Source organism: Hordeum vulgare, chromosome 4H (assembly GCF_904849725.1).
Source record: "Hordeum vulgare subsp. vulgare chromosome 4H, MorexV3_pseudomolecules_assembly, whole genome shotgun sequence".
Taxonomy (NCBI): Eukaryota; Viridiplantae; Streptophyta; class Magnoliopsida; order Poales; family Poaceae; genus Hordeum; species Hordeum vulgare.
Window position 1 is genome coordinate 389,588,254 of NC_058521.1, and position 27,571 is coordinate 389,615,824.

Genomic DNA, 27,571 nt, shown 5'->3' on the forward strand with positions numbered 1-27,571 from the left:
ATTATAGAAGATATCAAGTATTTCATTCTTTTCAAGAGGGTGATCAGGCAAAGCATTCAGTAGCTGGACAAGCCTCCCCCAAGTTTGTGGGAGACTCTCTTCTTCAACTTGCGCGAAGTTGTATATTTCCTGCAAGGCAGCTTGCTAAATATGGGCAGGGAAATATTTTTCAGAGAAGTAGTAGATCATATCCTAGGGACTACGCACACAACCAGGAGCAAGAGAGGTGAACCAAGTCTTAGCATCATCCTTTAGTGAGAAAGGAAACAACTTAAGGATATAGTAGTGGCAGATCTTTTCCTCACTCGTGAATAGGGTGGCTAGATCGTGCAACTTGGTAATATGTGCTACAACTGTTTCAGACTCATAATCGTCAAAAGGATCAGATTCGACTAGAGTGATTAACTCACGGTCGACAGAGAATTCATAATCCTTATCGGTCACAAAGATAGGCGAAGTAGCAAACTTCGGGTCGTATTTCATCCTAGCGTTCAAAGATTTTTCTTTCCACTTGCACAGTAAATTCTCAACATCATAGCTATCCTTACAACCAGGAAATTCCTCAGCTATCTTTCCCTCCATAACATAACCCTCAGGCATATCAGGCAATTCATATCTAGGAGAGCTAGTTCTACCAGGTGAAATAGCAGGTTCTACTTCAATAATCTCAATAGTTTCAGAAGTATCATCACATCTAGGAGCAACTCTAGCAATTTCTGCATCAAGCAATGCACCTAGTGGCAAAGCAGTATCAAGCAAAGCATCATCACAAGCATCATGGACAGCAGAATTAGCATCATCAAGCAGAGGCGACAAATCAAAATTTCTAGCAGGAGGTGGTGTCGCAAACTTACTGATAGCTGAAGATGAATCAAGTGAAGAGCTAGATGGCAGTTCCTTACCTGTCCTCGTAGTTGAGGGCAAGACTTTAGTTTTTGGATCTCTCGGATTCCTCATAGTGATCAGCAAACGTAAATCCCAAGTGCTCAGAGAATATAGCTATGCCTCCCCGGCAACGGCGCTACAAAATAGTCTTGGTAACCCACAAGTATAGGGGATCGCAACAGTTTTCGAGGGTAGAGTATTCAACCCAAATTTATTGATTCGACACAAGGGGAAGCCTCAGAATATTCTCAAGTATTAGCAGTTGAGTTGTCAATTCAACCACACCTGAAACACTTAGTAGCTGCAGCAAAGTATCAGTAGCAAAGTGGTGTGATAGCAACAGTAGCAATGATAACAGTAGCAGTAGTGACAGCAGTAGCAATAGAGTAACATTAGCAGCAGCGACAGCAGTAGCGACAAAGTAACGTAGCGAGGACCAGTAGGAAAAACTCGTAGGCATTGGATCGGTGATGGATAATTATGCCGGATGATATTCATCATGCAACAGTTATAACACGGAGGGATATGTAACTAGCTCCAGTTCGTCAATGTAATGTAGGCATGCATTCCGTATATAGTCATACGTGCTTAGGGAAAATAACTGGCATGCCATTATTGTCCATCCCTCCTGTAGCAGTGGGGTCCTAATGGAAACTACGGGATATTAAGATTCTCCTTTTAATAGAGAACCAGAACAACGCATTAGCACTTAGTGAATACATGGACTCCTCATACTATGGTCATCTCCGGGAGTGGTTCTGGCTATTGTCACTCCAGGGTTGCCGGGTCATAACACATAGGTGACTACAACTTGCAAGATAGGATCAAGGACACACATAAATTGATGAGAACATAATAGGTTCAGATCAGAAATCATGGCACTCAGGTTGTAGTGACAAGCATTAAGAATGGCAAAGTAGTAGCAACATCAATCTCAGAACATAGTGGATACTAGGGATCAATTCCCATAAAAACTAACTCGAGTACATGATAGATCTCATCCAACCCATCACCGTCCAGCAAGCCTACGATGCGATTATTCACAAACGGTGAAGAGCATCATGGAATTGGCGATGAAGGAAGGTTGGTGATGACGATGGCGACGATCTCCTCTCTCCAGAGCCCAGAACAGACTCCAGATCTGCCCTCAAGAGGAAGAACAGGTGGTGGCGGCACCTCTATATCGTAAAACGCGATGAACTCTTCTCCTTGATTTTTTTTCCGGACGAAAGGGACTTAATAGAGCTGGAATTGGAGGCGGTGGAGCTCCGAGGGCCCCACAAACCTGCTAGGCGCGGCCAGGGGGGCGACTGGTGGGCTTGTGGGCTCCTCCCTCCACCCCTCCGGTTGATTCTTGCGCAAGTATTTTTTATATATGTTCCAAAAAAACTTCGTAAATTTCCAGGTCATTCCGAGAACTTCTATTTCTGCGCAAAAACAACACCATGGCAATTCTGCTGAAAACAGCGTTAGTCCGGGTTAGTTCCATTCAAATCAAGCAACTTAGAGTCCAAAACAAGGGCAAAAGAGTTTGGAAAAGTAGATACGACAGAGACGTATCAGGATTTAAACCACATTTTTCTGCAAATCTTTGTGTAACAAAAGAATGCGAAGCACCACAATCAAACAATACTGTTGCAGGGGTGGAGTTGACGAGGAACGTACCCAGAATACAGTCCGGGTCTACCTATGCTTCTTCTGCGGAGATATGATTAATCCGCCCCCTGCTGTGATATTGTTTATTGAAGGGAGCTTGGTTCCTGCCTGGTGCTCGTTGGCCTTGATTTGGCGCATTGGGGCACGGTGCGTCGGGCTTCTTGTTGGGACACTGTGTGGAATGGTGCCCTATCTTTCCACATCCAAAAGAGGTAACTTGTGCTGGAAGATTGGTCTTGTCTCCACTGTTGTTCAGTGGATTGATTGCTGGCTTGGTGTTGACTTGCTGTTGAGGCTGGTAGTTCTAGCGAAATGTTGGAATCTTGTACTGTTGCTGCTGATAGTTGGATCTGGCTGGAGCTGACTGCCATGGGCGTGACTTCGGGTTACTCGGTCCTCCACTACCCATTCGCTTGGGCTTACGGGTGTCATCCATAGCACGACGCTTATCGTCTAACATAAGGGCCTTATTAACCAGATCGCTGAAGGTCCGACATTCACAAACGACCAGCTGATACTGGAGTGCTGATGTAGTCCTTCCATAAAGCGTTCCACCTTGGCAGCCTCAGTGTTGACATCATTCGGTGCATATCTTGACAGGAGGTTAAACTTCTACAAATACTCCTTGACTGATCCACTGCCTTGCCTTAAGGCTCGGAATTCCCGCTTCTTAATGGTCATCATTCTAGAAGGAATGTGAGCAGCGTGGAATCCATCTTTGAACATAGCCCAAGTGATGACTTGTCCTGCTCGCATGATCTGAAATCCATCACACCAAGCTCTGCCTATGCCTCTGAGACACTGAGAAGCATAGAGGACTTTCTCATGATCATGAGTGCATTTGACCAATGCGAGGATGTCTTCGATAGTATGGATCTAGTCATCAGCCTCCAATGGTTCAGTCGTCTCCGTGAATATGGTGGAGTAGTTCGCATGAACTCAGAGAGAGTAGAGCGACCATTGCCATTCCCGTTTTGCGGCGGGTTGTTCACCAAGGCTTGAGCCAGCTGTTGAATAGCGCCATTATTGGCTTGACGGTCCTCTCGAAGAGCTTGAAGGAACTGAGCCATAGTCAAGCTTTCAGGAGGAGGTGGTGGCGGTGGAACATCGTCTTGCTGCTCGTGGTGATCTCAAGCTTGAGCTTCCCCTCCGGTTCCCTGTTGCTCACTTGAAAAGGCAGAGGCGGGGTTGCCGAAGGTGCTGCTGCGAGTTGCATTCACCATCCTATCAGGGGAGTAGACATGTCAATTCCCCGAATTGGCCGAAATCATTAGGGATGATGCTCTAGTAAAGAGGGGGCCTGGTGTTGTGCTAGTGTGAAATTTTTAAGCCAAAGGTTTTTGAAAGAGCTAATGCATTAGATTAAAACAAGCTATGTAGTCGCTCACAAGCTGCCTAAAGAAGAATGCGACTTGCATCCAACATGCTTACACAACACTCATGGTTCATTGAACCGATACATGAACTCCTACGCTCGGGGAGTAACTCCAAGTTGCCTACGTTGATAATACTAAGTGGCAGACTCTGCAGTCTCATATGTGGGTTCTGCGGGATCTTCATCTTCATCTTCATCTTCATCTTCATTAGTGCTTCCCTTCTTCAAAGGAGTAGGAGAAGGAAGTGGTCCATCATGGTGTCTCTTGGTTGGCGAGGTAGCGAAGAGTTCGGTGTACTCTTCCGCGGTCAGGCGGCGACTCTGAAGAGGAGTGGCCTAAAGCGGTGGTATACCTCCTCGAAAAGCGATGCCAGGTGGTCCTTCGGGTGCTCCTTCCTTTTTCACCTTGTGGTTCTTCATCTTCTCCATGCGAAGTAGATCCTTGACTTGGTGCGGCTCTTGGTGAATCCTTGTCGACTCTTTGATCAAAAGGTGCATCAAAGTGTCGGAGGAGAGACTGAAGTAGGTCTGAAACCTCAGTCGCGTCCCGTCCTCACAAGATGGGTTGAGTGTCCAACTCCGGTCTATCCCATCCATAACGAAGGGTAGGTGACGAGTAGCTGGCTCGTTAGCCATCTCGGGAAGGATGTCGCGGAGACGCACGAGCGCCTCTCGTGCTGCTATCTCCACTGCCAACATCAGATCCTCCATCTGTGGTCCTTGAAATTAAGAACCAGCTAGTCGGGGAGTCATTAGCCTTCACTATCACGTCCACATGATATTCCTTGGTGTCGGCGTTCACCCGGTCCTTGTGGTAGAGGAAGATGGGCGTGCGGCGTACTTGGCACTTCTCGAGGCTATCACTCAAAAGTAGAGGAAAGCCCGTCTCCAAAAGCGTCTCAGGTATGGCTGCCATCTACAAGATGTAGAGGAGAGGGTGTAGAATTTTTGGTTATGCTCTATGTGGGTGTAGAATTTTTGGTTATGCTCTATGTGGGTGTAGAATTTTTGGTTTTGCTCTATGTGCACTAATCGTCTCGGCTATCGTCCATTCTATCTAAGGCTTCCTATAGTCAGGATGGCTCTGATACTAGCTCTGTGGGGACCCCGACTTAGAAGTCGAGATCGCCGAATGAACGTGCTCATTGATCCTAGAGATCAATGCTCACCGAACACACAGGCACTGAATAATAAGAGTCTTACATCCAAGTACCGAATTATTACATCACATGACCGAACGGTCAAGTTCACAAGGTTGGGCCTAAGGCCAAAACATACTGATACATCTAATAGCAGAAATCATAGGGGCTAAGCGGGTACCCATGCCATCTAGCTTACACCGACAGGCATTCTGACTCGGAAGCGTACTAGTTCGCAGGGGCGTCTTCGAAGACGTACTCGTCTCCAAACTCCGGTCCTTCCATGCCTGTTCAATATAATAACCAGTGGCAAGCCAATGAGTACTTTTGATTGTACTCACAAACAACCGATGATATTAACAATGAAAGTGAAGGATAACAATAACGTGCTCTTTGATGGATATCTATTTGGTAGTGAATAAACATGATCACGGTATGCATCATAAGTTAAGAACTACTTTTGAAGAACAGGTTACAGATATCAATATATTTGTCGAGGGCTGAACCATCCGGGTTCACCCTATATGCCAAGTCACCGAACTTGGTCATATCATTACTCTCATAATAACTCCTTTTTATCACAACTCACACACACTTGGTTTATGCGGAAACAACTAGACGTAGTTTAAGCAGGATTACCCAACTGTCCTTGACCGTGGACACAGCTATTCGAATAGTTTTACACCCTGCAGAGGTAGTATGCTGGACCCACGAGATCCGAGAAACTTCCGTGTCTTCCACGACTCGCGGTATATAACATACCCGAGGTAAGTACCCAATCGATGCCTTTCCCCTGACGATACTAGACAAAGAGGTCTACTCAATTGGTACCCAGCCCACATGTCGTACATCTAACAAGCATCGACTGTGGACAGTATCAACCATGCGGGGACCAACGGTGTGCGTGGAACTCATAAAAATGGCATAGTCGTCCTACCTGGCACGACCCCATCACGAGAGTGACCACACATCACTCCCGCCACTAGTAATGTGGCTCTTTGCTAGCACCGACCAGGGTAATCAACACAGCCCCGTCACATAAGGGGTAACGTGGTCGTACATGTAAGGTTGGGATAGTCGACACATCATAAATCTATTCCCATTTATGAAACCATACTCACACCAATACCCGGTGCACCACTTCGCCAAAACTGGCCACCTTGGTCATCATCACCCTCAGGTGTTAGTGGCACCCGACGGGGTTTTTGTAAATCTTTGATTTATACCCACAACATGCTCTTGCTACTGTTACTCTAGTTTTACTTGTCAACATGATACAAGCATGACCCTCATGGGTGGTAGGATTAAGCAAAATGCATGTGCTTCGGAGGAGTCATCGGTAACATCACATCAATGATTTACGGGCACTTACGATCATATGCAACGGAATACTTGCTATACTAACATGCAATATAACATATGCTCAGTCACGGTCAAAGTGTTGGTTGACTTGGTCAGCAAGGTATCCGGGGTCTTCGAGGTCTTCCGCTCTGATTCCCTCGTCACACGGATTTTCTATCATAGTCAAAAGAATAAATAAGAATAGCTCACTCAAAAACAAATCACAAAGTCATTTTAAAAATGTTCTTTATTACTGATAAATCCAAGTTGTTATTTAAAAAATTATTTGCCTTTGCTTCCAGTGAAGGAACATTTTTAAAATCAACTAAACACAAGCAAAACTATTCCAATTAATCCTTTTTATTATTATAAAACAGAATAGTTGCTGAAAATATTCAACTAATGTTCTTATTAAATACTTCACAATTTTAGAAGAATATCAGTGGGTTAAATATTTTTATAAAAATCTTTGAAAACCAGTTTTAAAACAAAAGAAAAATGGGCTAAGTCCCTGGCCTCGCTCGGCCTGGAAATGGGGCGGCCCGCAAGCCAGCCGGCAGCCTACCCAGGCGCGCGCGCCATCAGGTTTGAACCTGACATGCAGGGCCCTGCGGTCAGTGGCTGCGGGCAGCGAGGGAGAGGGGGTTGGGCCACCGACAGGTGGGGCACACGTGTCGGGGTCGTCTCCTACCTTTGGCCAGAGAGGAGGAGGAGCATGCCGGCGAGGCTGCCGACGTCATCGGGCCCCAACGAAGATAGAAATGGGTTCGGCTCATCGCCGCCTACCTGCTGGTGGTTGGAACAACGACGAAGAGGCTCGGGTTCACCGGCGACGAGGAGGCCGCGGTGGAGGGGTTTCGCGAGGTGGTCGAGAGGGTAGCTAGGGGCACGGAATGCTTGGGAAAGTTAGGGGAAAGCTTCGTGAGGTGGAGGGGAGTGGTTTGGTGGGTCGAGGGACGCAGGAGCTGTCGTGTAACCAGAGATCGACCGGAGCTCCGAGGCGGAGGGGCCTCGATCGATCTCGAGCACCGGGGCTCTGCTGGCTTGTTGGGGACGCTAGGGAGGTGCTAGTGGTCATGGCGAAGCTGTCTTGGGTGAGCTGGAGCAAGGGGGAGGGCTATAAATAGGCCCGCTACGGTGAGCCGATTCGGGAGGGCTGGTGACACACCGTGCCGCGCATGGGGGTGCAGAGAAGAGCTGGGGTTGAAACCACGGTCTCATGACGTGGTTTTGGACTGCTAGAACCATCTGCAACAGAGGGAGAGAGAGGGGAGTTGAGCATCAGCGGGCGCGCAACCTTGGCCGGTTCTGGTGCACACGGGCACGCGTCGCACAAGCTCTAATGCAGGAGAGGAGTGGCCCTGATGGTCGCTCAATGCAGAGGGGTTGTCGGGGAAGGGGATGTAGTCTCGGGGGAGGCTGGAACTGGCCGAGGGCGTCGCCCCCAGCTCAGTGGCTTCCTGTAGTGCACCCAGAGCGCAGTTTTGCCATGCCACGGCATGCTGGTGCGCTCTGAGGTGCTTTGGACGTGTCTAGCATGTCCTGGCACTGGCTAGGGGTCAGGCTAGCCGTTGAAGTCCCGTGGGAGCTTTGGCTGGTCAAGGGAGACAAGAGAAACACGTGTTGTCCGCTTTGCGCTGATTCTTAGATTGGAGTTTTTGGCATTTATACTTTGAACAAGAGAGGGGCCAGTTGATTGGGGCTGGGCATTGATACTGGCCACCTAATCTGAGAGTTTGGAGCAAAGGGGTTGAATTTAGCTGTGGCTAAGAGGGCTTTTACCCATCTGTCAGAAGTTGCTCGACAGTAGTTTGAGCGGGTTGCACCCCACCACTCGTGCTACAACTAAACAAGTTTGGGTTTGGTCCTAAAACATGGGGTTTCACAAAGTTTGAGCTCAATTGGACAAGTTTAGCTTTGTAAACTCGAAAACACCACCATTTGACCAGATCTGTCACTTGCAAAGAGAGTGTGGGCAAACTAAGTTCCACAAATCCCATTTTTGGTGTAGAACCCTCATTGGAAGTATTAGGCACTCCTGCAAAGTTTCATCATCATTGGACAAAGTTTGCTATGTAGAGTTGCTCTAACTTCAATCTAGGCAGAAGGGGTTTTATAGTTATTTGGGGACCTTAATCACCTTGGATCAAGGTGAAATTTATGTGGATACCAAATATGGCTTAGGGATACTATTGGAATTTTCTAGGATTTTACTGAAAATATTTCCTTTGTAAACATCTCAAAAGATCAAAACAGACAAAAATGGTTTTCATGGTTTTACTCAAATAATTATAATATAAATAGGGGTTTAAAATCTTATGTATGGAAAATATATGTCCTTGTGATCATCTCCAAATTTAATCTGATTTTTCTAAGGTAGAAAAGTATTTTTCCTTGTAGGAATACCATTTCTCGCCTCACAAATGGACATGTAAATAAATTAAGAAAACAATTACTTTTTGGTTTTGGAGCACTAAAGTAAAGCCAAAATCAGATCACCAACTTTGGGTAAGAACACTCCTTGCCATCAAGGGCATGTAATGCAACTCAAAGTAGGGTTTTACCTTAATCAGAAATTAGAAAAAGGTTTTTGGAAATAATTCAATATTGTGAAATGGGATCTTTATCATCACATGATCAAACACACAAGCATTCATTGACAATCATGGCACTCACATCAGTAGTTTGAAAAAGTTTTAACAAGCTCAAATTCTTGCTTTACAAAGAAAGTGGTAGTGAAAAGAGGGTGTGACAAAAGTCTTCAGCCGAAGACATACATTTTTAGGGGTCGATATTCATCGTATAACTCAAACTCCTCAGCGACTTATAGAGCATGTGTACACTTACAAACACATTAGCCTCTTAACCTATAAGTCCTCAAACCACCAAAATCACTAAGGGCACTAGATGCTCTTACAATCTCCACCTTTTTTTTTGGTTGATGATAATTAGGTGAAGTTTTCAATGGGGATAAAAGTATGAAATGTAAGTACTAAGTTTGAGGAATTTGCAATCAAGATACCGAGAGACTCCCCCTAAAGATGTGCATATTTTGAGGAATTTGCTTTGCAAAGCAGATGCACACTGATGATTTATATCATGGCGATCTCCCCCAATATCTTGTAAATCATGCATACATTTGACATATAATATGAGGAATTTGAAAATGCATGATGACAAATGGTGTCTGACGAAATTCAGCATGCCTGCATTAATAGACTTTGAGAAATAATCATGCGAAGAAAAACGTTCAAAAGAGTCAGAGCACCATCGGGCTTAAGTTTCAACTCATTACATCAAAACACTTCAGAAAAACCGAGGTTTGTAACTTAATAAAGTTTATACGCCCCAAAATAGATCCCGCTTGAAGGCTAACTCTCAGATTTCTCCCCCTTTGTCGTCAAGTGACGAAAAGGGACAAAACTGAGGACTAACGCCCTTTGAAGAAATTCACTTCAAAGCTGATGAAGAGGCGTGATAATTTTTGGAGACAAGCTTCTTCCTTGGACCAGTCATGGTGTCTTCTAGTTCTTCATCTGATTCACCAGTCCGGAATGAGGAAAATGAACTGTCCTCCAAGTCAGAAACTCGAATTGGCTTGAATTTCTTATTTCGAGGCCACGACCAGTCAAAGTCTTGAGTAAAGTTAAATTCCTCAAGTTCCTCTTGAGTCTTCAGATGAGCCAAGGTGGCCCAGGTTCGATTAAACACCTCATGAAGATAATAGTGATTTTTCTTCACTGCATTCTTAGTCTCGTTGAGGGTTTTCACAATGGCACCAAGCTGGTGTTTCACCGACTTGTGATTGCGATCGACCTTTTGATGAAGACTGAGTAGTAGCTCTCTGTTATTCATCACTCTGGGGGCAGTTGGGCTTGGAGGATCTTGGGTAGGAGTGTCATCATACGAAGAATAAGAATCTGCCTTGCGAAATTGGGCATCAAGGGGCCAATTTCCTTCATCAATTACATACTTGCCTTTGCCTTCAGGAGGCTCAAATGATTTCTTGATAACTTTGATCGGCGGCAGATATCCAAGGTGATTCTGAAAATCAGCTTGGTAGTTGATGCCTGACCTTTTTCTAATGAATCTCATAATCCATGGCGCATACATCTTCAATTCAAATGGCGACAGGGCATTGTCAGCCAAAGTCCTCAAGAAGAAACCATGAAGATTCATGGGTATGCCATGGATGACATTGAACAAGATATTCTTCATGATTCCTACGACATCTTCTTCATCATCATGCCCTTTGATAGGAGCAATGGCATACTACAGGATTCTGCACACTGTTCTTGGTTTATACTTCAAGTCCTGTACCAGAAACCGAGTCCTTGGAGGTTGGCCCTTTGCCAAAGGCTTCATGAGGACTTCCATCAGCCTGTTGGGCAGTTCACGTTCATCATACATCAGAATTGCATCCTCTGAGGTAATTGAGATTGGAAGAGCTCGAAGCAATTTAGTGGCACGCGCTTTGTAGTGCGTGTGATGAGTCATCCAATCCAAAACCCAAGTGTTGACATCCTTAGGGTCTCCAGAGATGTGCAATGTGGCGTTGAATTGAAGATTGATGTATGTGTTCCAATCTCCGATGTCAGTACAGAAAGGCAGTAATCCATTTTCGTGAAGAATGTTGAGGACTGGAGCAAAGCAAGGTATTTCCTCCATATCACATTGAGGAATATGGGTATGCTGAAATATCTTGTTCCTCCCACAGAGTACACAAGCATAATAGTTGAGCTGATTTCTTGTACAAAACATCATGTGTATGATGCGAAGCTTGTCATATGGATTTTCTCCAGTGAAGTACATGTGTTCTTCATAGGATGCCTCTTTCTGAAACTTTGTCCTTTTGGAGAAAGGTTGATTTTGCTGCGGTTAAAGATTATGCTGTTGTTCCTGAGGAGTAGCCACTACCATTGTTGTTTGTGAGTTTACCACAACAATAGCAATTTCAATGTTGGGGGCAGTAGCATTTTCTTCACAGTGAGCATTTTCTTCTGTTTGAGGATTTTCCTCAGCTTGAGGAATTTTCTTGTTGGAGGAGGCAGTTGGAGTATTCGTCGCTGCATTGTTTTCAGCTGATGCGGCTGATACTTGAGAAGACTCCTCACGAATGCTTTTCCCACCAGAACCGGTGAGGATCTCAGTTGTAGCAGGAGTCGGAGGAATTTCAGTTGACATTGGTGAGCGAGGATGAGTTTCTTGCCAGAAATCATCATGAATTACAGGAGTGTTGTACCTAGTGTCCTCATCACCCACTTGTTCTTCAGTGGTCTTTGGAGGTCTAGTTGACCGAGGAATATCATCTATCTATATTTGCTCATCCATTATTTCATCATCTCCAGCATCATCCATTTCTTCATTTTTTTCAGGAATGACATAGTCAACTCCGAAGGGAACGATCATGTATGATGGTGCTATATTCAGAGGAGTAGCATCCACCGGGGCTGATGAAGACTCTGAGTGAGTAACCTTGAGGCATTCGGCCTCTGAGGTTTCTGAGGCCATTTAAGCTTTTCTCTTTTTGGCTTGTTTCTCAGCCGCTATAGTCTTCTTCACGTCTAATGCAGACGGAGTCACTTTCTTCACCTTTTAGAGTTGAGGTGAAGGTACTATTTCATCAGGCACTGGTGCAGTGTTAGGCCTGGCAGTTTCTTTAGCTAGAGCAGTTTCTTCAGCTGGAGTATCTTGAGGAATTTCCTCAACAGCTGGTTCATCAGCTTCATTTTCCTTAGGAAGTTGAACAGTGTAGCTAGACTGAGGTGGTGTTTGCTGCTTTGGAGGGGCCGTTCTCTTGTTGTATTCATCAACAACAGATGTTGCAGCCTTGATGAAATTCACCATGACGCCTTGACGATTAGAGTGAAGACTTGTATACTTGTTTATCAGAGTTTTAAGTTTAGCCCGAGTTGATACAAGTTCTTCATGCGTCAGCTTGAGGAGATTCTACTTGAGGAATTTCTTCTTCTTGAGTTTGGCAGCCTTTGCTTGCTTGGCTTGCTGCTCTCTCCACTTTACCTCATTGATGAAAGTAGCCACCATATGGCTTACACTAGGGGGAAGCTTTCAGTCATCAACCGGTGAGTTTGGATCTTCGTACCAGAGGTCGATAAATCTAGCAAGACCTTCGGGTCCATGGCTAGAGGAATGGAGCTGCCGGAGGCTTGTGTAACCCGTTCCTGTTTGTTCCTAATGAGTGCTTGGAGTGTTTTCTCATCGAATTCTTCATTTCCTTCTGATGCAGAAGGAACATTGATGACTTTGCTAGGACTTGGCCTGATGCTCTTCCAGTAGTCATTTTAGTCTTCAGTAGAGTGGGTGAATACTTTGCAGCAGAGCTAGTGATATATGGTACTGAGGAATTTAATTGAGCTGGTTGAAGCTTACTGAGTTGCTTCTGTTGTGGGGGTGAAGAATGTGGTGCTGTTGAAGATTTTGCTGCCATTGCAGCCTTGTGAGGCAATTGCTCTTTTGGCACTGTTATTGAGGCTTTAGGTTTCTTCAGCAAAGTCTTCTTCTGAGGAATTGTTGTAGCAGAGGCCTCATCAGCTAAAGAGGTGGCAGCAGTGGCTATAGCAGTAGAGTCCTCATTGAATTTCTTCACATCTGCTTCTGCCTTCTTCTGTAACTTAGACAAATACTTGTCTTTTTCATCAGGGTAATCCTCAACAGTTTCAACACTTGAGGGATGGGTAGCTTGTTTATCACCCTCAGGAGGCCTCTTGCAAGGTGGCTTGAGGGCAAATTTCTTTGCATATTTTGGAGTCACATATCTATACTCCTTCCACTCCTTAGCCCACCGGACTCAATTTTCCGAAGCCTTATCTTGCGCTTCGGCATGGTTTCTTTACCATGAATTTCCTCATCCGGAGTGCAATAGTCAGCATATATGTCTTCAGGTATTTCAAATGTTGTGTTGTGTTCAATCCTATTTCCTCCCTTCTGCTTCCGGTCATCCTCCATTTTATTCAACTGAGGCTTTGGCTGAGGAATCTGAACTCTTGATGATTCTGATGACACACGTAAAGTTTCTTCGAGAAATGCTGCAAATGCCTTAACTTGATGAGAACCTAGAGATTCATCAGCTGACATTTTTGTACCTGTGAACAGAGTATAGGTACGAAGAATTTGGAGAGGTCATATGCGTTCTCAGAATTGAAGAAATTAAAAAAATAGAAGTTGAGGAATTTGGCCAGTGGGTTGAGGAATTTGACTAAGCATTCTCATCTTGGGTTCCAGAGTTGTGCGGATTCAAGAATTTACACAATTGAGGAATCTCATGAAGAATTTTAGTGGCTTAGTGAAATTTATCAAGTGTTTGAGGAATTAGTGCGCATGGCTGACAGACATTGTGAGGAAAAACAGATTTCGCAAGTCTAAATTAAACTAAAAGATCAACAGAGGCAGTAAAATATGATTTTATTTACCATGTGCAAAGAACATGAAGAACTAGAGCAATAAAAGTAGGAAGTTCCTCGGTTCAGATCTTTAGCACCCTAACTTGGCAACTGAAGTTAGCTAGAGCGGTGGCAGAAGACGATTTTCCGTAGTCGGCGTAAGTACAACAACGAGATTGCTAGCGGTGGCGCTAGGGTTGAGCTCGAGCGGAGTAGACGAGACGGCGAAGAGTTTTGACTGGGGGGGGGGTAAGGGCCTATTTATGGCTGAGGAGAAAAACTGTTCGGCCGAAACTTTCGGACCAAACTGCCCTTGCCCATTCGTCTCAACATGAAACGTGGAACCCACGACTGAAGCAGTCGAGTTCGTGGTTATCCGATCATGACAAGTGGGTCCAGTTACTGTGTAATGTTATAAAAACGATTTATGAAGTTTTGAGGATTTCGTTGCAAGTTCCTTAGCTGACAAGGAGATAGTGAGGATTTTGAACAATTGTCAAGTAGAACGCGTATGAAGAAATGAATAGACTTGGTTGAGCTTAGCATAGAGGGGAGTCGGGTCCGATCACATTCACTTTGATGAAATACCAAATTGAAGATTGAGCTATAAGTGAATGCTGTTGAGGACTTTGAAATCTTAGTCTATATATATATATATATATATATATATATATATATATATATATATATATATATATATATATATATGCAAATGAAAATCATCAAGCGTTTTGAAGAATTTGAAGATTTTGTGACAAAGTGTCAGATTGATGAATTTCAACTTTGAAGAAAAACAACTTGAAGAATTTGAAAGTTGGGTGGTGGCGTGAACCACCGTATAAGAATGATGATTTCACGCGCCGCGTACAATTGTCATAGGGCCCTGAGAACCAAATTCTTCGTTAATTTCCTCGCAATAAGAGTGATATTCTTCATTGGTTGAAGAAAATCGATTCTTCATGTGTTGCACATCTAAGTCATCAATTTTGCATAACTGTTAGGATGTGTGCATGTTTTCACAAAACATTTGAAGACTCTAGGATACTTAGCTCACACCTCAACTTGCAAAATCTTCTCTCATCCAAGGGCTTAGTGAATATATCTGCTAGCTGATCGTCAGTCTTCACATGATCAATGATGATATTGCCCTTGATGACATGGTCCCGAAGAAAATGATGATGAATCTGGATGTGCTTAGTCTTCAAGTGTTGTACTTGGTTGTAGGCGATCTTGATTACACTCTCATTGTCGCAGTAGAGGGGCACATTCTTCATGTTGATGTCGTAGTCTCCGTGGGTTTGCTTCATCCATAGCAGTTGATCGCAACAGGATCCAGCAGCAATGTACTCAGCTTCGGAAGTGGAAGCATAAACATAGTTCTTCTTCTTTGAGGACCAGTAGACTAATGATCATCCAAGGAAATGGCAACTGCCAGATGTTGACTTGCGATCCACACGGTCACCAGCATAATAAGAATCAGAATATCCAACAAGATGAAGATTTGAACCCTTGGGGTATGATAACCCACAAGTGTAGGGGGTCGCAACAGTTTTCACGGGTAAGTTAACCCAGTTTATTGATTCGACACAAGGGGAGCCAAAGAATATTTATAAGCTTTAACAGTTGAGTTGTCAATTCAACCGCACCTGAAAGATACTTGCTTGGCAACGAAATATTAGTAGCAACGGTGATAAGGAAGTCATGGTGACAACGGAAATAATAGCAGCAAAGCAACGAAAGTAAAACAACTAAAGTAAAGCTACTTGTGACCAACAGGATTAAAACACTGTATGCTAAGGAGATGGATGGTTGGTCATGGATGAGAGATATCATGTATTTAACTTGGGGCAAGGCACATAGAAAAGTAATGATCATCTAGGCATATATCAAACATTAGGCATGTATCCCGAGGTAGTCGTGCGTGCTTGCAATAAGCACTTGCACAACATATTTTGTCCTACCATCCCGCTATCAACTGGGCCAAAAGGAACTTATGGAGATTAATGTGCTCCTGTCAAAGATCACCGGAACAAAGCATTAACAATCAATGGATACATGGAATCCTCAAACTATAGTCTATCCCCTTTGGTGTCCCAAGCTGTCCCATTGGGATCGCGAGTTCCGGACTATAATAGGTGCATACTACTAATAGATAGGATCTAGAACACAAATATATTCATGAAAACATAAGGTATTCAGATCTGAAATCATGGCACCCGGGCCCAAAGTGACAAGCATTAAGAGTAACAAGTAGTAGCAAAGATGATAAACACCATAGTAGATGATAGGCAACATGCCCCCAACAATCCGACGAACTATTACATGATCTAACACATCCAATCTCTCCCACCCCCTTCACCTACAGCATGGAATTACTCACACATGATGGGAGAAGCCATGGAAGGATGATGGAGTGGTGATGGTGATGACGATGGCGACGATTTCCCCTCTCCGGAGGCCAAAACAGCCTCCACATTAGCTCTCCTGGAAAAGAAATAAGGGTGGCGGCGGCTCCGCATCGAGAACTTGCAAAACGACTTCTGTTCTGGGTTTCTCCGTCACAGTTAAAAATAGGAGCCAAAGTAGGGCACTAGAGGGGGTGGGCCCCACCCAGGCGGCCTCCCGACGCGGCCATGGAGCAGGCCGCGCCAGTAGGTCGCCTGGGGTCCCTGTGGCTCTCCTCTTGCCCATCTTCTAGAGCATGGTCCCTCCCGGTGCGTGGATTTTCTTTATTTTTTATGGAAATTTTTCGGGACGTTTAAATATCCATTTTCCTGCACACAAGAAAACCATACATGCAGCTCTGCTGAAAACAACGTCAATCCGGGTTAGTTTCATTCAAATCATGCAAGAATGAGGCCAAAACAATACCAAAAGTGTTTGGAAAAGTCGATACGTTTGAGACGTATCAACTCCCCCAAGCTTAGCATATTGCTTGTCCTCAAGCAATTCAGTTCAACGAACTGAACGCGACAAAGAAAACTTTGACAAACTCTTTTGCTTCATCGTATGTATATAAGCATGCACTAGGAACAAGTCCAACAAGTATTGAAGTAATTCAACAAAGACAATGGACGAAACAACCCTTCGATCATGTGAAGAGTTTCAAACAACTAATAATGAATAATATGTAACTGAAAATCATAAGGAGATCACAATGCATATGATTTGGATATACTAGAGTGGTAACTCACTAGCCCCTATGAGTGAAGCAAAACATAAATGTAGACACTCCTTCGGAATATTAAGGGAGACTAGAAATGAATAATTCAGAATAAGCAATATCACAATCATGCAGAAGACAATGTGGTGCTTTGGGACAATGCAGATTACACTCAGAATGACAATTATGCTCTTTACAGTTGGTGCTTTTTATAAGCAGAGGAGGACTCAACAAAAAAGTAAAATAGATAGGCCCTTCACAGAGGGAAGCATTAATTTGTAGAGGTGCCAGAGTTTGAGCTTTAAAACACAGATAAATCAAAATTTTGGCTGGTATGCTTTCATGTCAACGTAACAACTAAGAGAACTCAAAATATTCCATGCTAACTACATTATAAGTGGTTCCCAAACATAAAAGTAAAGTTTTAACTCCCCCTCCACCAATCAATCACACTCCACGGCGGGCCAAATCCACGGGTACCGTCGTCACAAACAACAATCCTGGGGAGTTTTGTTTCATTAAATTCGATATGACTTTGAGCATGGAACTAGGCATCCCTGTTACCAGCCACTTTCTCGTGAATGATAGTGAATGAGCACATATCTTGAGAATAACCTACTTAGCATGGAAGATATTGATAGCCCCTAGTCACTACATGAGCGGTTCGGGCATACAAACCAAAATATTCATTTGAAAATTTAGAACACGACACATGCAAATTTACTTAGAACGACACATAAATACCGCATATAGGTAGGTATGGTGGACTCATATGACGCAACTGGTTTTAAGGATTTTGGATGCACAAGTAGTCAGTCCGCTTAGTACAGGTGAAGGCTAGGAAAAGATGGGGAAGCGACCAACTAGAGAGCAATAACGGTCATAATCATGCATAGCGACAAAGCAACATTGAATCGGGCATGAAAGCTATATAACTATTCTGAAATAAATAGATTGTCCAGGCTTGATAGACTTCTAGTCATAAACATGTGTAAGCATGTGCCAAGTCAATCCAAAAACTCTCCGAAGGGAAATACCACTCTAATATGCCAAACCATGAACAATGCAATGCATGCTAAACATTTCAATATCACATTATGCACTCCAGCTATTTGAGACTATTCACAAAGAAACCATGAACTATTGGGAAAGCATTGTAATCATAGCACTATGTCCCTACAAGCTGGTCTCTAGATCATAAGTACAGGCATATGTACAAAAGTAGAAACAAATAGAGTTCATACCGGCTTTCCTTGTTACATTCCTTCCGTCGATCTTCATCATTATTGCATCGTCACTTGCACGACCGAATGTAGAAAGATATAATCAAGTGCAATTGCAACCATGGAGTGAGCTGAACTCTGCAAATAAAGCAAACTAAAGAGAGAAAAGAAATCTTTTTGGGTTTTCCAAAGGCTAAACGAAAGCAAAAGAAAAGATAAATCTTTTTGTTGTTTTTGCAAAGAGAGAACAAGGAAGAACAGGCAAAAACTCTAAAAATACTTACAAAGGATACTACAGATGATACAATGAAAGGGGAGAAGGATACATACTCCAGCAAGCTTAGGCTTTTGGCCTAAGTTGAGCTCGGCTACTGTGGGCTCCAGGAGCTTCCTCCGGCTCCAAAGTGGTACTAGTGGCTCCAAGAATCATACGAGGCCTCGGGCACGTACACTGATGCCCGGCTAGCCTCCCAAGGAGAAGGCTCTTCTTCCTCGGGAACAACCTCCTCCATGGGGTTGTGGAACTGCTGCTGGATCACGAACTCGTCCAGCTCAATCTAGGTGAAAGACCACCCGTTCCTGCTAATGTAATCAAACAAAAGTGGTGGAGGAAGACGAATATCGTGAGTAGTAAGCTCGCCAAACCTCATAATATAAACAATGTTACTAAACTCGGAAGTCCTAGTAACAAACTCATGCCTCTTCGTAGCGAGAAGATCAAAGCTTATGAATGAAAAAGGCATATCATCCTTGCGCACTATGCGCCCGAGGTGCTCGAGGATAAGTGTTTCATAAATGTCACCAAAGTGAGGCCCTTTGCCGTTGTTAGAGATGAGGCAACGAGCAATCAAAACACCAATATTATACATGTTATCTCTTAAGAGGGCGGCTGCCAAGATAGTGAGATCCGGATCCGAAATGTTGCTCGTGTTGTCACGAGCTAACACCCCTCGAGCAATATAGTATGTGAAATACCTGATATGAGGAAACAAGATGCTGGAGATCTTCCCCCGGTGAATTTCTCGCGGGTCCTTACTACAAAGGGAAGCGAATAGGGATTTCAGCTCGTATGGCTGAACGTTCATTTTGGTCGTCTTCCTGACATTCCGCACACCTATAATATCACAAAATTCTGCCAAAGACATGGTAAAGACATCCTCATATAATCTGAATTCAATCATGGAAGTTTTATCATTGTATTTAAAACTGTTGACAAAATATTAGGTGAGTTTTCGATATTGTTGCACACGTCATGTTACGAGATGTGTCAAACCTGCACCTGCACAGAGGTTATCAAACTCATTGTAACTTGCACACGTCATGTCTCGTGGAAGAACTCCGGTGGCACGATATCATCATTGTAACTTGTCCACACAGTAGATGATGAAGCTGCAACTCTAGTTAGTCTATCAGTAGGCTCCGGTCTCTTCTTCCCAACCATCCTTTTGCTTTTCCAAACAAGCTGATTTCTTAAATTTTTGCTTCAACACAAAAATGGAGGCTTAAGCAAAAATGAGTTGGAGCAAACTATTCTACTCACTTTCCTCATGCATAAGCTTGCATCAAAACTTCACAAATAAATTCTAAGAATGCATGAAAGCTCATATGAACAACACCAAGAAGTCCTAAATACTCACAAATAAGACCACCAATCAAAAATTTAATTGGAGGAGTGGAGGAGTCACATACCAGGGAGCAAATGCTCAAATTCTCAATGCAAATGATGGGTTGTCGAGAGAGATCGAAATTTGACACCAAGAACAACAAGAACTCGAGATCCAGGAGAAAAATCGGGATTGTTGGAGTGAGAGAAAGAGAAGGGAGGAAGAAGTACCTGGAAGGGAGCCCAGGTGGGCCCAGGCGACCTATGGGCGCGGCCAGGGGGCAGGTCGCGCCAGCTGGCCGCCTGGACCAAGGGTGCCCCCCTGACTGGCTCGAGGTGCTCCTGTGTCTCTCTTTTGATGGAAATTTTTATTATAAATTTTCTGGAATTTTTCTCACAACTTCACTTTTTGAAAGAAAAAAAAATACTGAAATCTGCACAACTTCCGGTAAGCTCGAAACAATGGTTAAACATATGAAGTTTCAAAAACATAAAGCTTTGGTACAGCAAGGAGGAAGAAAGATAAAGGAAATGAAAACGTAACAAGCTTCTCTTTTTGCTCATATAAAATATATTTGTTAATAAAGGTTGATCAAGTCTTACTACCAAACTGGTGTTATATTTGAGAAAAAAGTTTCACTTCTTATAAAGCAATCATGGTACCTTTATTTCAATGGATATTGTCCCCACCATAATGGTTTTGTATTTGTGGTGCACATGTAGAGGACAATACCACTCTCCAACCTTCTTTGGAAAATATACCGTGTGCTCATTCTCATTAACATTGAAGGTCACCTTTCCTTTATTGGAATCAATAATAGCACATGCGGTGTTAAGAAAAGGTCTACCAAGAATAATAGACATGCTCCCATCCTCGGGCATGTCAAGCACAAAAAAGTCAGTAAGGATCAAGCAATTAGCAACTTCAATGGGAACATCCTCACAAATACCTACAGGAACGGTTGTTGACTTATCTGCCATTTGGAGAGAGATATCTGTAGGGATTAGTTTATCTAGACAAAGCCTTTTGTAAAGAGAGAAAGTCGTAACACTCACTCCTGCACCAAGGTCACATAAAGCAGTCCTCACATAATTATTTATTATGGAGCAAGGAATGGTGGGTATACCTGGATCACCAAGCTTCTCAGGAATCTTGCCACTGAAAGCATAATTACCAAGCGTAGTAGATATTGCCTCGTTAGGAACTTTTCTTTTATTAGTTACAATATCTTTCATATACCTCGAGTACGGAGGCAACTTAATAGCATCGGCCAAAGGTATTTGAAGAAAAAGATGTTTCATCCATTCAAAAAATTTATTATAACGCTCTTCTTCTTTAGTTTTGAAGGACTTACCTGGAAAGAGCATTGATTTTTGTACCCATGGTTCTCTTTCCTTCCCATGTTTTCTTGCAACAAAATCTTCTCTAGTATGCCTCTTGCGCTTGTCGGGTGCTTCTTCTTCTCGTATCTCAGGAGGATCAATCTTCTCATTATCTTTATCAGGTGCATAGTAATCATAGATAGGATCTAAAACACAAATATATTCATGAAAACATAACGTATTCAGATATGAAATCATAGCACTCGAGCCCAAAGTGACAAGCATTAAGTGTAACAAGTAGTAGCAAAGATGATAAACACCATAGTAGATGATAGGCAACATGCCCCCAACAATCCGACGAACTATTACATGATCTAACTCATCCAATATCTCCCACCCCCTTCACCTACAATAGGGAATTACTCACACATGATGAGAGAAGCCATGTAAGTATGATGGAGTGGTGATGGTGATGACTATGGCGACGATTTCCCCTCTCCGGAGGCCAAAAAACCTCCAGATTTGCTCTCCCGAAGAAGAACCGAGGGTGGTGGTGGCTCCGCGTCGAGAACATGCAAAATGTCTTCTATTCTGGGATTTCTCCGTCACGGGTAAAAATAGGAGCCAAAGTAGGGCACCAGAGGGGGTGGTCCCCAGCCAGGTGGCCAGGGGGCAGGTCGCGCCAGCAGGTCGCCTAGGGGCCCTGTGACTCCCGTCTGGCCCATCTTCTGGCCCATGGTCCCTCCCGGTACGTGGAGTTTCTCTATTTTTATGGGAATTTTCTGGAACGTCTAAATATCCATTTTCCTACACATATGAAAACCATACAGGGAGCTCTGATGAAAACAACGTCAGTCCGGGTTAGTTTCATTCAAATCATGCAAGAATGAGGCCAAAACAATAGCAAAAGTGTTTGGCAAAGTCGACACGCTTGAGATGTATCAGGATACCATAATCCTAGTGTTGGTGTGTCAGCTAAGTATCGAAGTATATGCTTCACAGCCTTATGGTGTGATTCCTTCGATTTTGCTTGAAAACAAGCACACATGCAAACACTATGCATTATATCTGGCCTAGATGCACATAAATACAATAAAGAGCCAATCATCGAACGATATACCTGCTGATGGAAATCTTTACCATTTTCGTCAGTTCAGAGGTGGCCGTTGGTAGGCATAGGAGTCTTGACGCCTTTGCATTCATGCATGTCGAATTTCCTCAGAACATCCTTGAGGTATTTCTCCTGAGATATGAAGATGCCATTGCGTTGTTGACGAATTGGAAGGCCTGAGAAGAATTTCAGCTCCCCCATCATAGACATGTGATATTCTTCACTCATCATGTAAGAAAATTCATCACGGTAACGTTTTCAGTACAACCAAAGATAATGTCGTCGACATATATATGGCACACAAATAGTTCATTGTCATAAGATTTTGTGACAAGAGTTAGATCGAGTGAACCAGGTTTGAAGCCTTTCTTCATGAGGAATTCCTTCAATGTGTCATACCACGCCCGAGGGGCTTGCTTGAGGCCATAGAGTGCCTTTTTGAGTCTCAAGACTTTCTCTGGATGCTTCGGATCCTCAAAACCTGGGGGTTGAGCAACATATACTTCTTCCTCAAGCTTACCATTGAGGAATGCACTTTTCACATCCATTTGATATAAAGTAATGTTATGATGATTAGCATAAGCAAGTAGTATTCGAATAGCTTCAAGCCTAGCAACAGGTGCAAAAGTTTCATCGAAATCAATTCCTTAAACCTGTGTGTACCTTGGGCTACAAGTCGTGTCTGATTCCTCACCCCTTGACCATCCTCATCTTTCTTGTTTCGGAATATCCACTTGGTGCCGATGATATTGTGCTTGTGAGGATCTGGTCGTTTGACGAGTTCCCACACATCATTTAGCTTGAATTGAAGAAGTTCATCTTGCATGGCTTGAATCTACTAAGGTTCCATGAAGGCTTCAATGAATTTTGAGGGTTCTATGATAGAAACAAAAGAGGAATGCCTGCAAAAGTTAACTAAATGTGAAGCTTTTGAGCGAGTGGGAGGACCTGGCACATTGATGTCATCGAGGATTTTGTCAAGTTCTATTTCATTGACAATCCTTGGATGAGCTGGTTGAAGATTTCGCCTGGGCTAAGGAATTTGATCTGCAGCAATTTCCTTAGGTACACCTGCTTGAATTTCATCAATGCTGGGGATGACTTCTTCAGCAATTTCCTCGGTAGGAATGATGTCTTAAGTGGCTTTGAACTTTATAGCTTCCTCAGGAGATAATTTGTCTGGCACAGGAGGCAATTGCTCTCTTTGCGAGCCATTAGTTTCATCGAACCGCACATCTACAGTTTCAACAACCTTGTTGTGATAGGTGTTGAAGACTTTGTAGGTGTGCGAGTCCTTTCCATAACCAAGCATAAAACTCTCATGTGCTTTAGGTGCCAATTTTGAGCTATGGTAGGATCTCTAATCCAGCATTTTGCACTGAAGACTCTGAAATAACTTACATTGGGTTTCTTGTGAGTGAAGAGTTCATATGAGGTTTTCTTGAGGAATTTGTGAAGATATACCCTTTTGATGATGTGGCAAGCAGTGTTGATTACTTCAGGACAGAAACGACGAGGAGTCTGATATTCTTCAAGATGGGTCGTGCCATTTCAACCAGACTCATGTTCTTGCATTCAATGACGCCATTATGTTGAGGAGTATAAGGAGCAGATAATTCGTCAGTAATACCAAGTTCACCAAGATAATCATCAAGACAAGTGTTTTAAAATTTTGTCCCATTGTCCCTTCTGATGTGTTTGATCTTGACGGCGAAGTTTGTTGAGGCCCTAGAGGAAAATCGTTTGAAGACTTCTTGCACTTCAGTTTTATACAGAATGATATGTACCCAAGTATATCGAGAATATTGATCAACGATGAGAAAGCCATATAAAGATGCTGCATTTATTAGAGTAGCATAATAAGTAGGTACAAATAGATCCATGTGAAGCAATTCAAACGAACGAGTAGTAGTCATGATAGTCTTCGAGGGGTGTTTGAAACCGCAGAGGTGGTCCTTGAGGAATTTGATTGATTCGATGCCAATGCCATGCTTCTTCTTTGCGAGCGTGTGCAAATTCCTCATGCATGCATGACCAAGTCTCCGATGCCATACCCAGCGTCTTGAGGTTTTTGCTAGTAAGCATGTGGCTGGTTGAGGACCTTTGGAAAAATCAACAATGTACGAATCTCCTCTCCTAAAGCCTTCGAAGAATTTGGATCTGTCAGATTCCATGTTGACTACACAGTTGTATTTTCCAAAGATAACAACCATATGACGATCACAAAGCATTGAGACTGACATGAGGTTAAACCCAAGGGATTCGACAAGCATCACTTTGTCCATGTGCATGTCCTTGGAAATAGCCACTTTGCCAAGTCCCAATACCTTGCTTTTACCTTTGTCAGCATAAGTGATTTGCTTCAGTGGTGATGGAGTCAGGGGCATATTCATCAACAAGCTTTTATCACCACTCATGTGGTTTGTCTAACCACTGTCAAGAACCCACTCAGTATTCTTAGATTTGTCATCCTGCAGATAAATTAGAATAGCTTACCATCTCATATGCTTCAGATTGAAGAATATGATTTCAATTTCATCAGATAGGAATTTCATCATAAACAGTAATTTTGAGGACTTGTGAAATATTATCATTTCATCAATTTTAGCTTGCATCCAATCAAGCATTTTCCTCAGGTTTCCAGCAAATTCTTCAGATGATGATTTTCATGTGGAGACCTGACGTGCAGAAGTGATTAGTTCAATTTCTTCACCACCCACATCTGATGGGGTGGCAAAGAGTTCATCATCCTGCGAGCACCATATGAGAAAGGGGGCATTGAAGCTAATGCACTTCTTTTCACAGTAGGGGGATTAGAGTACTCAAATGAATAAGCAGAGAAGTTCTTTGAGGATTTATGAACATAATGATTGGAGGAGTAATGCTCATATTCATATCCCTTATAATTTCCCTGCATATCAGAAGTGTTAGCACGAGTATGAGCATAGTATTGACCATTTGAGGATTTTGATCCTCTTGAAGACTTTGGTCCACCTGATGAATTTGATCTGGGGTTCAGGTTCTTCCCACGTGGTGTCATCAGGACATTCACCTGAAGATTTTCCAAGAAACTTTTGGGGACCCAGATTTTCCTCAGGGTCGTCCATTCCTGCAGTTAGTTCCAACATATCGAGCAAATACTTCACCAGATTGATTTTCGAACAGTTTATAGTTGGAGTCAAATGACTCATCTAAGGAATATGATAATTCACATGCAAAGCTTGTTAGAGAGGATGGATCGACGGGAGGACCTTTAGCAGCAACCCATGAGGTTTTGGGATACTGCTCAGGTTTCTAGTATGATCCATCAACATTCAATTTCCTCTCGAAGGCAATTCCTTCTTTCCTTGGGTTCGTGTTCAAGATCTGCTTTTTGAGCACAACGCAAAGGGTTTGATTCCCTTCAAGACTTGTGTATATGTCTGTCACATACAATTCCTTCAGCCATGCATTTTCGTCAGTAGCATTTGTGGTTTCCTCAAGTGAAGAATTTCATACCACAGGAGCAGTTGAAGAATTTGTAGCGATAGAAGCATTTGATGATTCTGGTGAAGAACTGATAGTTTCACGCTCGATGCATTTGAGACATGGCGGAGTGAATTCAACCTGAGCAGCACTGATCTATTGAGCAAGCAATGAATCGTTTTCCATTCGAAGATCATCATGTGACCTGGTCAATTTCTCAAGATCAAGTTTCCTTTGAAGAAATTCATAGGAAAGTTTCTCATGATAAGCCAAGAGTGTGCCATAACGATCTTGAAGACTATCAAATCAAGTCTGAACACTTTTCACATCTTCAGTGAGGACTTGCCTTCGATTCATTACATCATTCAAGAAATCATCGCTTCTGTCTAGGAGTTTTTGGAGCTTTCCAATGGCACTTTTTTGTTTAGTTGCAATGTTGGCAAGTTTACTATAGATGGGTTTTTTATAATCATCAGATTCACAGTCACTTGAGTCAGAGGAGGAAGTGTAATTCGGTACCTTTGAACCTTTTGCCATGAAGCAATAGGTTGGAGCGAAGTCATCAGCATATTCATCAGTGTAGATAGCGTTGTCATTTTCTGCAAGGTTGAAGATTGACTTGCTGACGAATGTGGTAGCCAGTGCAAGACTTGCCACACCAGACTCTGAATCTTCTTCAGAACCTTCATCTTCATCACATTCCTCAGATTCTTCCTCTGAATCCATTTCCCTGCCAATGAGTGCCCGAGCCTTTCTAAAACTAGTCTTCTTGTGCGATGAGTACTTTGAGGATGAGGATTTTGAAGATTTCTTCTTTTTCTTCGAGTCATCAGAACTTTCATCCTTGTATTTCTTCTTCTTTGATTCTTTCACCCAGCGAAGATAGTCAGCTATGTAATGACCAGATTTCTTACATTTGTGACAGGTTCATTTCTTGTAGTCCTCAGATGAAGATTCTGATTTCCTCATATCTCTTCTTGAAGATGTACCAAACTGGCCACGCCTTGTAAACTTCTGGAATTTTCTCACTGTCACAACCCTAGATTATAGCTTGTAGTTAGTTGCATCAGTAAGCATTCATGAATGCATTCAAATCAATTTAATTCAAATTTGGATGTTCTACAAATGGGGATGACCAAAACCTAACACCAAACAATATCCAAATAGGTCCAACAAGAGAAAAATCCTAGCTACTCCATATTCAAAACAAAACCCTAGCAACTCTATATGCAAAACAATTCAAAACTGGTGACAAATTAATGAACCAAAATGGTTTTCATAAAAGTCCATCATTTTTGATAAATGTTGGAAAGAAAATATCACGGGTGCTATATATTTTCAAAATACTTTTGGGCATTTTATTTTCAATATAAAAGTCACTAAAATCAACTATATATTTGATTTCAAATAATTCAGATTCTCAAAAATGTTGAATCTTTTATATGTGGTAGAAAATATTACAACTAACACCCCAACAATATTTTCACTTTTTCTTGTGTTAGTTTGGAGCCAAAATAAAATAAAAACAAATGTCAGAAAGAAAACAAAACAGGAAAAGGAAAAAAAGAAAAGAAACAAACCTGCGCTCCTCGCCTGGCCCAGCTCACCTCCCTGCCGCCTTCTTCAACCTCGTGCGAGTAGGCATGAGGGCGTGGCCAGCGCACAGGAGGCACGACCACCTCCTGCTTCACGCTGGAGGCACCCCCTCCGACCCTATCTCCTCGTGTTGAGAAGCCCCGAGGTGCCCTCCTCTCATTCCTCTCCTCGCATGCGTCTCTCCTCTCCCCTAGCTCCCTCTCCGCAACCACCGAGCAAGCTCGCCGCTGTTGCTCACTGCTACCCCGGCAACCGCACCCCTCCGGCCTACCTGAGAGGCTCAGAAGCTCC